Raw genomic sequence first — 11,988 nt, 5'->3', positions numbered from 1 at the left:
TCTATGAGAACTAAATTGAAATAAAGTTGGTGCACGCTAATGACAAATCAGTTTCCATGGACTTCTGTCTTTATCAGTTTACTTACACATTTGTGTCAGGTTTTATGGAAGCACTTAACTTTTTAAGCTTTGCAAAATATACCCAACAGGTTGTCTCAGAAATGGCCACAAAGACTACTTGGATACAATTGGAAAAAGGCTGTGGCATGTCTTATACAAAAGTGTGTTGGGAACTCAGTGTTTGTTTCACTAAAGGTTTTCCGGGGCAGATTTTCCTAGACTGTGTGCCTCTATCTGTGTAGCCTTTCTAGCAAATACCAGGGTCATTGAAATCCCCAGTGAGAACCAGGGCCTTTGATCTGTGAGGCTACTTTCAGCTGTCTGTAGATGGCCTCATCAACTTCTCATCCCTGATAGGTGGCCTGGAGTAAATGCTCACAGCACTGTCACCTGTCCCTTCATTCTTACCCATAAGCTCTCAAATATTCACCTCCCTCTAGGCAGAGCTCAATACATTCCAGCTGCTCTTTCACATAAAGAGTAACTCCACCACCTCACCTTCCTGGTCTGTCTTTCCTAAAAAGTACACGACAGCATATCAGACATGAGCCATCCCACCATGTCTCTGTAACTGCAATGAGTTAGCAGCCCTGCAACTGCACACAGATTCTAGGTCTTCCCATTTATTCCCCATACCACGTGTGTTGTGCAGGCATTTTGGAGGGGTAATTAAGCATGCAGGCTTCCCTGGAGGGATGCAAGAGGATCCACCAAGGCAATATAGTTCTTTGAGGTGGTTGGTCTTCTGGCTGTACTCTTAGAAGGCACCTAAGGAACATCTGACAGTGCTGTGATTGGCTTGGTTTGTTCCCTGTCTGGATGCAATTGAATAAGCATTTGTTTTGGAATAGACGTCCTCCAAGGAGGTCATTCCAAAACAGGCCATCCAGAGTCCTTCAGTTCAAAGCCTGCCTCACCAGGCTTACCAATACATAGTATTGGATTATGCTGACATGTGGCAGATCACGCATCCAGAAGAAGGAAAGTGGAAAGATGACTGGGTTTGTTGCATGTTTTCCAGACTGTTTGCCACATCTCTCTGTAATACATCATATATTCTCCTCTTGTGTGTTCAGCGTGTTCTGTGTTGTAGCCTGCTGGCTGATCTCCCTGGTGGAGAGCTGAACCTGACTCGGGAGGGCAGCTTGGAGGAAGAGACCTGTGATCCTTTTCAGGTAAGTGGCTCTTTTCACAGAAAGATGAAAATTAATGAATGCATGATGACCTTGTCTTCCTTAGAAACACGTTGCACCTCCTAGTCCTTCTGCAGTATCTCTAGAGCATTTCACCCAAGCAGCAGAACTGCTTTTTCCCTCAGGTGATTGGAAAGTTCCATCTTTATTTCTGACAAATAAGTAATAGGAGAAAAATATGGTCACAAAGGGGAAACCTTGCTATTGTTGAAAAGACTACAAATGGAGAATATTTCTATGCATGAAATGGGCAGTTCAAGAAGAATAGAAACCACTTTCCACTTCCTGCCAGTGTGTGTTTTGTACCATTCAGGAATGTTTTCCATCCTGTTAGAGGCTGAGCCCAAGAAAGCTGAGCCTGACTGCTCTTCCACTTAAAGGATGTGTGATCTTGCCATTTAAACAGTGTCTGTGGCAGGAAGAGAAAACACTTTTGAGGTAAAGTGTTCTTAGGTGACTCTGCTGAGAAGGCATGTGAAGTTGCAGGAGCTAAGCTCTTCTCAGGAGCCATGTAGGTGTTCAAATGCTAGGTTAAGTCCTAGGCCAAAGCCAGCAAGGAGTTTAGGGTTTGGTGTGATCCTTCTAGAAGGATTTAGAGACCTCAGTGAACTGCCTTATGCATGCTGATGTCAGTTGTTGCTGTTCCAATGATCAGTATTTCAGCTGCTGCTGAAGCAAGATGCAACTGGCATCCCTGTCAGCAAGGAGGATGTTGAAGCTCTGAGCATGGTGCCACCGGCTGCCTGGTACCTGGAGATCTCTGAGGATTTCTTGTAGCCATAGCAGAGGGAGAAGAGATCCCTTCACCCTGAAAATCTCAACCTTGCCATCTGAAGGCTCAAAAAATATCTGTGCCAGGATTTAGGGTGGTGAAAATTCTGGATTAATAAGTAAAAAGACATTTCTAAATATACTGGGTTTGGGGGCAAAAGCCCCAAATGCAACATCACACAATAAAGACAAAGTACAAAGCATAAAAGACAGCAAACAAACAAAGCCCCTCAACAACAGAAAAACCACACACACAAAAACCAAGAAACCAAACACAAACCAAACAACAAAACCCCAAAATAACCAGTGTGGCTTGCCTGGTTCTTCTATTTGTTTTTTCCCTCTCTGCCCTTACTGACAAGAGAAGTCTTTGATTGGGTGATTGAAGGTCTTGGTTAGACAGGCTGCTGTTCCCCTTGCAGCTATCCCCAACACTCAGCATAGGTTTTGTTCCTCCCACAGAGTTGCCAAAGGCAGTATTCACAAGATAATTTATTCAAGATCTTTTCCCTGCAGTTGTAACTTGTTATTTGCACTGGAGGAACAAATGTAGTTCTCTCCACATCTGTAGTGCCTGCCTGTGACAAGGGAAGGAGGAGTAGCTTCAAGGAGTACCTTGTTGCCTGGTTCACCATCTACAGGAGAAATTGTCTTTTTCTTGTTTCTTGGAAAGCTGAGCATTGCTGTGGATGGTTGTGTTGTTTTGTTTTGCTTTATTTGTCAGAAATCTCCATATGAGCAATTCTTCCCTCCAGCCCCCAATGCACTACCTTCCGCTTGGCCCAGCCAGTTGAGGGGGAAAAAGTCAGTGATGTGTGCTCATGATTAATCAGCTTTGATCTGTTATATGGGTTGAGCTCGGCATTAGTGTCATTGTTTCCCTCTGGTTTTCAGTGGTTTTGGTGCTGCTGTTCAGCGCTGAAACTCTTTGGGTGGGTAGGTGGTGGGATCACTCTCTGCAGCTGTGCTACTTGGCATGAGAATAGGAATAAATATTCTTCCTCCTGCTTAATAGAAGGGATGTGCTATGTACAGAGATGTATTGCTTTCCACTCTCTTAAGAGTTTCTAGTACATTTATTGTGCTTTTAAAATTGTTTTCTGCACTTGTGAGTTGCATCCTTACACAATTGCTGGATCTTCTCCCTCTCAACTTCTTCACAGGGCTGCACTACATTTAATTCTGTGATACAATCATTTCATTTGGTTACATTCGCTGTTTCTAAAACTTTAACCTTAATCTGTAGCAAAAAGGGGCCTCTGTGACAGCACACATTTTAGAGAGAGAATTGCAGGCTTTTCTGAAAAGAAATATAATCTGTGGAGACTTGGGATCTAAACCAAAACCAACCAAACAAAAAACCATGAAAACCAAGCATTTCCAAATACACAAAGGAATGTACTGATCACAGAAGACTGTTTGAGCAGATGGACATGCAAAAGCAAAGTCTCTCATGGCCTAGAACCATAAAAATCATGAGAAGCTGTGTTCTTCAAGATGGAGCATCCTGGAATCTGAGGTCTAATGGTCCTGTGCATTTAACCTTCCTCAACTTCCTCACCAATGTGGCCCTAGACAAAAATAGTACTAGAAGTAGAGCCTGTAATTGCCAGGATTGTAGAGTTATGTACATGATAAGGCTGTGATGATTTATCAGAAATTAAGTATCAATTAGTCAGGAAATTACCAAATATTTTAAGGCCTAGAAATCTAGTTTCAGAATACAATTGTCTTAGAAGAAGAAACTATTTGGGTCAAGACAGTGCAGAAGGTTGAGTGGGGTTTTTGTTTGTTTGTTTGTGTTTTTTTGTTTGTTTGTTTTCCCCTCAAATTGCAAGACTTCAAAATATCTCCTTTAAATATGAAACTACGAAGTCACAAACATTGTCTTTGTAGCTTAAGCTCTGAACAGTGGGCTTACTGTGGGTAGTGCTGTCAGAATCCTTCAGCAGCTTATATTTTGTGAACTCTGTTTACAGAGCTGTGTCTTCTTGTCCCTGGTGACACACCTAAAAATGTCACTTGCTTAGGGAAAGGGCTGAACAGGTCTGGAAAATCTTACATAGCTGTCCTCCTACAGAACTGCAAGTGGGTATCTAAGCAGTAGATAAAGCTTTTTACCACTTCTCCAGGCCCTGTCCTTTAACGTTTAAGGAGCTATTGAGGCTGCAGAAGAAGGGATGCTGCTTGCTGAAGCCTGCAAAAGTGGGAAAAAAGGCTGCTTGGGCAGAAGGGAAGAGGAGCAAGCTGCTGCTTGCCTCTGGAAGAAGGAAGCTATCTGCTTGCAAGAGGGGAGAAAGCTGCTGAGAAGCCAGCTGGGAAGTAATATTCTTTCTAAGATGCTGACCTTTTAGAGGAGCCTCTTGTCCTCCTGCCACCTTCCTCTGTGTATTTCATAATTTCCATTCACTAGACAAGGCATTTTCCCTAGAGCTCTTCACAACACTCAAGGAGCACTAGGCTTTTCTTTCCCATGGATGTCCTGGAGCCAGCTCTCTGCAAAACACACTTTCCCAGAGTTACCTCTGTTGATGTGCTTTGCAATGCTTTCACACCTTTCAGCCTAAAAGATAATTAGTCTGTATGAAATCTAGATAAACACTATAGTGGTGCATTGAAGTGTGACTTTTCAGAGCATTAGTATCATGCTGGAGCAGTACTGACAGCTGAGTTCTGGCCTTGGGCACTTAGGCTTGAAGAGAATGAAATGTAGAGAAGTTTCAAAGGCTTATGCACAAAGCAGCTTTTCCAGGTTTCTAGAAAGCTTGAGACCTGAGTTTACTTCTGCAGCAGAGAGATGAACACTACAGAACCTGAACAGAGGTGCTAATCTCTTTACCTTTACAGGGAAGGAGAAAAATACTGTCTCTGAAGATGCAAAGCCAATAGACGGGGGACCTCATTATAACAAGGAGCGCTCTGCCCTATGCCACAATGATTTGTTGTGATCTGGATATTGGTGACTGGTATCATTTAAAATTCCTTTCTTTGGTCAGGGGGCATTGCATCATGAGGATTATTATTTATTATCATAGCAAAAATGATTCAGTAATTCAAGAAGGGCAGAAACATGAGGAAATAAGACTTATGTTGTCTCCTCTATCTACTCTTCTCTTTAGGCCTGGGGAAATGTGTGTTTTCTGAAGTCTGTTTTCCCAGTGATTATTTGGACCACAAATATTTCTATAGCAGGCAAAACCTAGAAATGTAAAGACATTGCTTTATTCTCAAAGTCCTAATAAATTCTTACTGGCCCTTAGAAGATGCTAAGGTAGTGGGCCCTAAGAAGGGAAATGTACCCAGTTTCTATTTATTTAATATTTCCAGATGTTTCCTGATCTGGATAGGTGCATTAAACTGTATCAGCATTTCCTCCGCTGTTTGGTGTAGCAACACATTTTTCATTGCTGAGGGCTCAAATCTCTTTGGCCTGCCTAAAAAGAGAGGCTTGGGGAAGAGTTCCCTGGAGAAAATCCTTGGAGTGGTTCTACTATGAAGTTATTTAATCATTCAGTGTTATCAAAACTGTCAACACTAAGATGACAGTGTATCTTCATTCTCTATAATCTTTACCAAGAGCTTTGTGGAAGAACTCATGCATGATGCATGAAGCACTTGTCCTGGTTGGTTGAGTAAGATTGAGCTATATTTCGCATGCAAGTCAGTGTTAAACATGGAAAACACAGTATAATTATCTTACCATTATGGCACTTACAGCACAGAAAGGATTAATTTTTTTCTGGCAGCTGCCCCATGGTCCAAAAGGGTGGTTCTAGAAGGGTTCAAGTGCTGCAGGAAGAGGCCTTGAGAACCAGGGGCCCCTTTCCTCCTGAGGATGGGTATGGTTTGACTATGTAACTCCCTTGGGCAGTTATGAAAGTTATGATCCAGTTCATTCCATTTTAACAACCTCTCCCCAAGCACACTGACATGCAGCTTAGAGGTTGGTTGGTTGTATTTTTTCTCAAGATAGATGCCAAGCCACAAGCATGAGCGATCTTAGAAATCAGAGAAACTTCAGGGTGATCCCAAACTGCAAGATTAAAAATAACATACTAGGGGTTTGGGTCTATCATCCAAGAAGCTAATGTAGCTGTTTGCCTTGTCAGTTCTACCCATAATGTCAAGTAAGGTGGTTTTGGTTCTACTTCTTTTCCACCCAAAGCCTGTTGATGTTTCCACCCTCTTCTCAGAAACAAATGGCTCATTGACCTCTGCTGTGTTGTTATGCCAACACTGGCACCTCCTCTGTGTGACCCATTCTTGCAGTCTGTCCTTTTTATCACAACCCTTTCTCCTCCAGCTCCTGATGAAACATGACAATGCAATGTCATATGAAGGAACATCTTTGCAAGATGCCCTTGTCTCTAGTCTTCCCTTTGGTTGTGTTGCACAGGTGTGCTTTGCTTTTCTCTCACTTTTAGGTGTGTCACCTTAGTTCCCATTGAGACCGTTCCCCTGTTTCACGTTGTGGAAAGTGTACAAATATATTTCTGGTGGCATTTTTAATTATTTTTTTTTTTGAGCACTCCTATAGGAAGTTAAAGCTTCCTTGTTTCAGAGATGCAACTATGCCCTGCTAATGTTTCCCCAAATAATCAGAATGCTGTTAACATGCTTGAAAATAAATTTCTTTGGTGGTTTTTTTTTTCCCCCCCACACTTCAAATTGCTGATTTGCTGCCAAGTGTTAAATAGGTGCATCTGTTCTTGAAAGGAGATGTTTCAAATTCAGAAAGTCCAATTTTGATGCCTGTGTTTGAAAATGGGGCTTCTGAAAAAAAAAAAAAGATAGAGCTGTCTTCCTACCCGCAACCTGACTTGCTCTCAGGCATTGCTCATCTGCAGCTCCACTTACAGGCTCACATGACAAGTGGCCTGTGCCTGTTTGGAAGCAAGTAGATAAATGTGCTGTCCTCTGCTTACCTAACTCTGGCTCTGGTGTCTTTTGGCAGCTTTTTAAAAATACTTTTTTGTTTTGTGTTTTAATTTATTTATATTCACAGAGGGAAAACTCTGTGCCGTTTTACCTAGTGGAGACAAGGTGCTTTAGGGCAGCAGTAGCTATGCTGATTTCCATACAGGACCACACATGGCTCAGTTGTTTGGAGATCTGATGACTTTGGTGCAGCAACCTACAAAGATCAGAGATCAACATATCGACATCTAAGCTCACTGCTTTAATTAGATGTCACTGCTTGCCCCTGTTTAAATAAGGAAGATTTGAGAGAGGGAAAACTTCCTTGAGTGCTTTCCAAAAGCCTCCACGGTTTTCCATCTGAGCTATGTAAAAATCTGTCCCCTTGTCAAATCAGCCCCTTCAGTACTGTCCAGTGGCTGGCAGCCACACCACAGCAGGCAGCAAACCTCCAGTTTTTATTCAGGGTGAGTTAGCAATTTGCTTCTTATGGCCTGCCACTTCCCACTACACAAAATTAAGTGTAAAAGGTTGAAGGAAAGTGACATTGCTTTCAAGATATGCCGCAGCACATTTGTGTGCAGGCTGTGAGGCTTGCTGCTTCTCTTCATGGGAAGCCCAATCAGCTCTTTATACCCACCCTCTTTCTACTTGCTCTAAATGGCAAACATCATCTAAGAATCTCCTGCTTGCATGAGAAGCTTATGGCAAAACAGGTGTTTCAGAAAGTTAGAGAAACCTGCCACTGCCAGAAGGCAGATGTAATACTTTATAGGAATGCTGGTAGGAGTTATCCACATAAATCCCCCAGACTTTGACTGGAGAATAAATCTGTGCAGATCTGTTGGCTCTTAGCATTGCAGTGGATGGGTAGAGGAGGGCATGCCAGAATGAACTCAGAAAAACTAATTTTCCATTGGTTGGATAATCCCTTCAAAATCTGTTTTCTGAGCATCAGGGCGAGATCCTATCTCTTTATTAATGCCCACGTAGTGCCTGTGTTTGAGCGGAATGGGTATCAGCAGGCGAGTAGCCGTGTCAAATGCAAAGGCTGTTTCCATACTCAGTTACCAGTGGATAGCTGTGAAGCTGAGCCATGTAAGTCTGTGCTAATACTCTGCACTGGGGGTTTATTGTAGAAAATTTTTTACTGGAACTTGAGAAATACGGGAATGGCAATATCCACTCAAACTGTCAGATTAATTGCTCGGTTTGCAATATTCACAGTCTATTAAGCCCAATAAAAAAAAATTCCACTGTCACCAAGCTGGAAAAACAAAGTTCTGTGTTATACATCTGTTATTTTTTGATAAGGTAAGCACAGCTACATTCAGTAGGACTTCAAAATTGCAAACCACTCTCTTGAAAGTATAGGTGAATCTCTTCAAAACACAGTATACATTGCCTCATTATTTTCAAACCTCAGCAGGAAACAGCCAGCAATTCTCTGCCTTATATTTTCTGTGTCATTACAGACAGCTGGGTTTTATCTGGATCACTGGCTCAGGCTGACACAGAGAAAATGATGGTGTTGTAGCATCTAGTTTGTTGAAAAGGAAGGAAGTGGAATGTTTTTCTTGCGTTTTTGTATGTGTGTGTGTTTTGCGTTGGTTTTTATTTGCAGAGGATGAAGCATAGGTACTGCATAACTTTTTGAATGGTTTTGACTGTCAATAATGGCTATGGAAATTTTGTACTATTTGAAAAAAAAAAAGAAGTAGTATTTGCTGTTGCTTTTTGACTTACAGTAGTTAGGCACACAATGTTTTTGCCTTTGCACTTGAAGTAGAAAGGAGGAGAATATTTTTGTTCCCTTATGCCTCACAGCTGAAAACAGGCATTTGAAAGCAAATTAAACATGAGAAGGAACTAATGTGGTTGTTTTGTCATTTTCAGCCTGCATACAGTGGCTTTTCTGTCTTTGGATGGGTGAAAGGAATGGAAGGATTAATTGCTTGTCACCATATAATCTGTCAATATATAATTTGTCAACATAAGATCTGAGACAGCCTCTGGAGAAGTGGCTGCATTCATAATTAATTCAATGAAATGCCCTGTATATATATACCTTGTAAAAAGCCAGGCCAATCTAGCCATCAAACTAAGCTAATTTAAAAGATCTCTAATTTCAGGATGAAGTTCCTATGAGCTGGTGAAGGGCTCGACATCAAAAGTATTGTAGAAAGAAAACAGTGCTGTTGTAGAAAGCCAAGAGTCCTGAAGCTCTGGGTATTGATGATATTCACTTACATTGCCAATTTTCTTGCATTACAGCACAGGTAGCAACACCTTATGGAGCTCCAACTCACTTTCCCCAACCTGTCCCTGTTTTCTGTAATTTAGCTGCTCCTCATGAGCTGCTGTATGAAGGTTATATAAATAGAATTATCTTTGCAGAGGAACAAAGATGGAAGTTGGATAATTCAATTTGACTGGGACCTGTGGTTCAACTTTGCTTACTGCACTGGTTTAAGCATCTATTCCCAAAACAACATAACTTTCAGGAATAAATTTATTCAAATAAATAGCTGAGTGTGAGGCTAATGGTCCAGAAGAGATATGTTAGAAAGGCAGAGAACAGCAAGAGTAATAGGGAAAATACAGTTTGAATTTCTCATTCACGCTCTTTGCTGCCAAATTACAAGTGAAAGGCAGTAGGAATTCATATGCAGTTAGCCAGCAGGCCTAGCCACTCCAAATACTGCCTATCATACAGGAGGCAGAAATGCATGGTGAGAAGACAAATATGCTGTAGTCCTGGAAGTGTCAGTTCTTGAAAACTACAGCTCTCCATCAAATAGAGCAAGTTCCTGGGACTGTCCAGCATGCTCTTTGCTCACCAATTAGATTTTTTTTTTAAAGTAAACTGTAAAAATAGTCCACAAATGATAAAACTGTAAGTTCTTCGATATACAGCAATGTGAGCTGATGAAAACTGCCACTGCCACAGTTTCTCTCTCTTGCCATATGTTCCTGGCCCCTTCTTTGCACCAAGCTGAGTGTTTTTCTGACGCAGCAGTAAGCCAAACTGGTAAAAATAGACTCCTGCTGATCAAACATTTCCACCTCCTTTCTTAAGTCAAATCTAGTGCTCATCTAGTATATGCTGTGTTGATTCAGCATTCAAAGACAATAAAACAAAAACCTTACCATTCTTTTTGTATTTTTCAGTGCTACAGTCTCTGCTTTACTGATTGCAAGGGCATTTGGTTCCTAACATAGTGGTATAAGCCTGAATTAAGTCCCTGGTGGTTTTAAGATTAAATTCAAAGCATAGCCTCAGAGTCTAAAAACATGCAACTGGTGAAAATAGTATTGAATTGTTACTTGTCCTGTGGAATTGGGAACTGAAGTAATTCAGAGAGCAGAAACAATTATGAATGATGGCTGGATTGGTTTCCAGTAGAATTGTCTTGCCCAAATTGGCTGTAATATGCCTGCATGAATGTTGCTGTTGTCTGGCACAAGAGAGTGAGCAGGGGAAAGAAGGACAAGAGCAGCAGCCCAGATTTAGGCTTAAACTGCAGTGACATTTCACCTCCTGAGTGAGCTGAGAAACAGGTTATATCTGTCCCATGTGGGGAGCCTTAATTGGTGCAACTGGAGCCAGCCTAGACAGGACAGCAGTGAAAGCAGAATGTGGAGACCACAGAGGTTTCTGCCCTCAAACCTGCACAGTGCACTCCACACCAGAAAGGACTGATGGGAGATGGTCTGAGGTGCTCTTATTCCTTCTGTTTTCATACTTGGCTTTTCTGGTTCAGAGCTAAGAATTGTCAGAAATATACCTGACAAATCTTCAAATGATTACTCTGGGGCATGTAGATACAGTCCTAAGCAACATTAGTTCAAATCAATTTTTGAAGAATAGAAGAGAAGAGAAGAGAATTAACCAGGTTGGAAAAGACCTTTGAGATCATCGAGTCCAACCTATCATCCAACACTATCTAATCAACTAAACCTGGCTCATCCTGGAAACTGCAATTCAGCAAGTCTCAGCTGCCACATTAGGTGCATAACATTGGATGAGATGTTTCTTAGTGCAGACAGTGCTATTGTATGGCTATTACCCAAAAGAAATCATGGCCTGTAAATGTGCAAAATCTCCAGTGACCTATATTCTAGATTTGTTCATAGGGTCATAGAACGGTTTAGGTTGGAAGGGACCTTAAGGATCATCTCATTCCAAAACCCCTGCCATGATCAGGTACAGTTTCCACTAGACCAGGTTACTCAGAGCCTCATCCAACCTGGCCTTGAGTAAGTCCAAGGAGGGGATATCCACAGTCTCTCTGGGTGACCTGTTCTAATGTCTCTCCACCCTTACTGCAAAGAATTTGTTTCTAATATCTGCTTTAAATCTACCCTCCTCATACAAGGCACAACATTCTTGTCCTAGGATGTTACACTGATGAATTTTCAGTTCTTGCAATTTCTTTTCAGGAAAGCATTAATTTGATCTGTTTTAGTTCCTCTCCTAAAATATGTTTTTGGAAAGGAGACCAATTGCTACAATTGGTGTTTAAGTATTATAGTAATATAGAAGATAGGTGTAAATAGTGAAACTGGTTAAATTACTAAGAACATGGTGTGCAGCGCTTGCTGTACTGATTGGTTCCAGAGGGACTGGTTAGGTACTAAGAGTTTCTAAAACTCACAGCCATATTTACCTTCTGTAACTAAACAGGAGACTTAGAGGCCAAACTAGAAATGTGATGGGATTTGAAAGATTTATTTTTATATTTTCTTTTAGAAATCTAAATAAAAGCCTGAGCCTATGATCTCAGGGAAGCAGAGAAAGGTGAAGCAACATTCTAGGTATTATTGGGTGTTACTTACTGAGTGTGCTTCAAACTGTTTGCTGACAACTATTAGACCTTTAATTAAGTGGAATTTATCCCAGTGCTGAAGGCATCTTTAGAAGTCTTTACTCCACACATGACCTACTTCAGGACTTTGTGAAGGGCAGGAATCTGGCATAACTGAAGAGGTTCTGCCCCGGACATAAATCCTTGATGAAAGTCACAGTTATAACATTCAGCCACTG

Source organism: Dryobates pubescens, chromosome 3, assembly GCF_014839835.1.
Source record: "Dryobates pubescens isolate bDryPub1 chromosome 3, bDryPub1.pri, whole genome shotgun sequence".
NCBI classification, from domain to species: domain Eukaryota; kingdom Metazoa; phylum Chordata; class Aves; order Piciformes; family Picidae; genus Dryobates; species Dryobates pubescens.
This window is presented reverse-complemented; position numbering follows the sequence as displayed.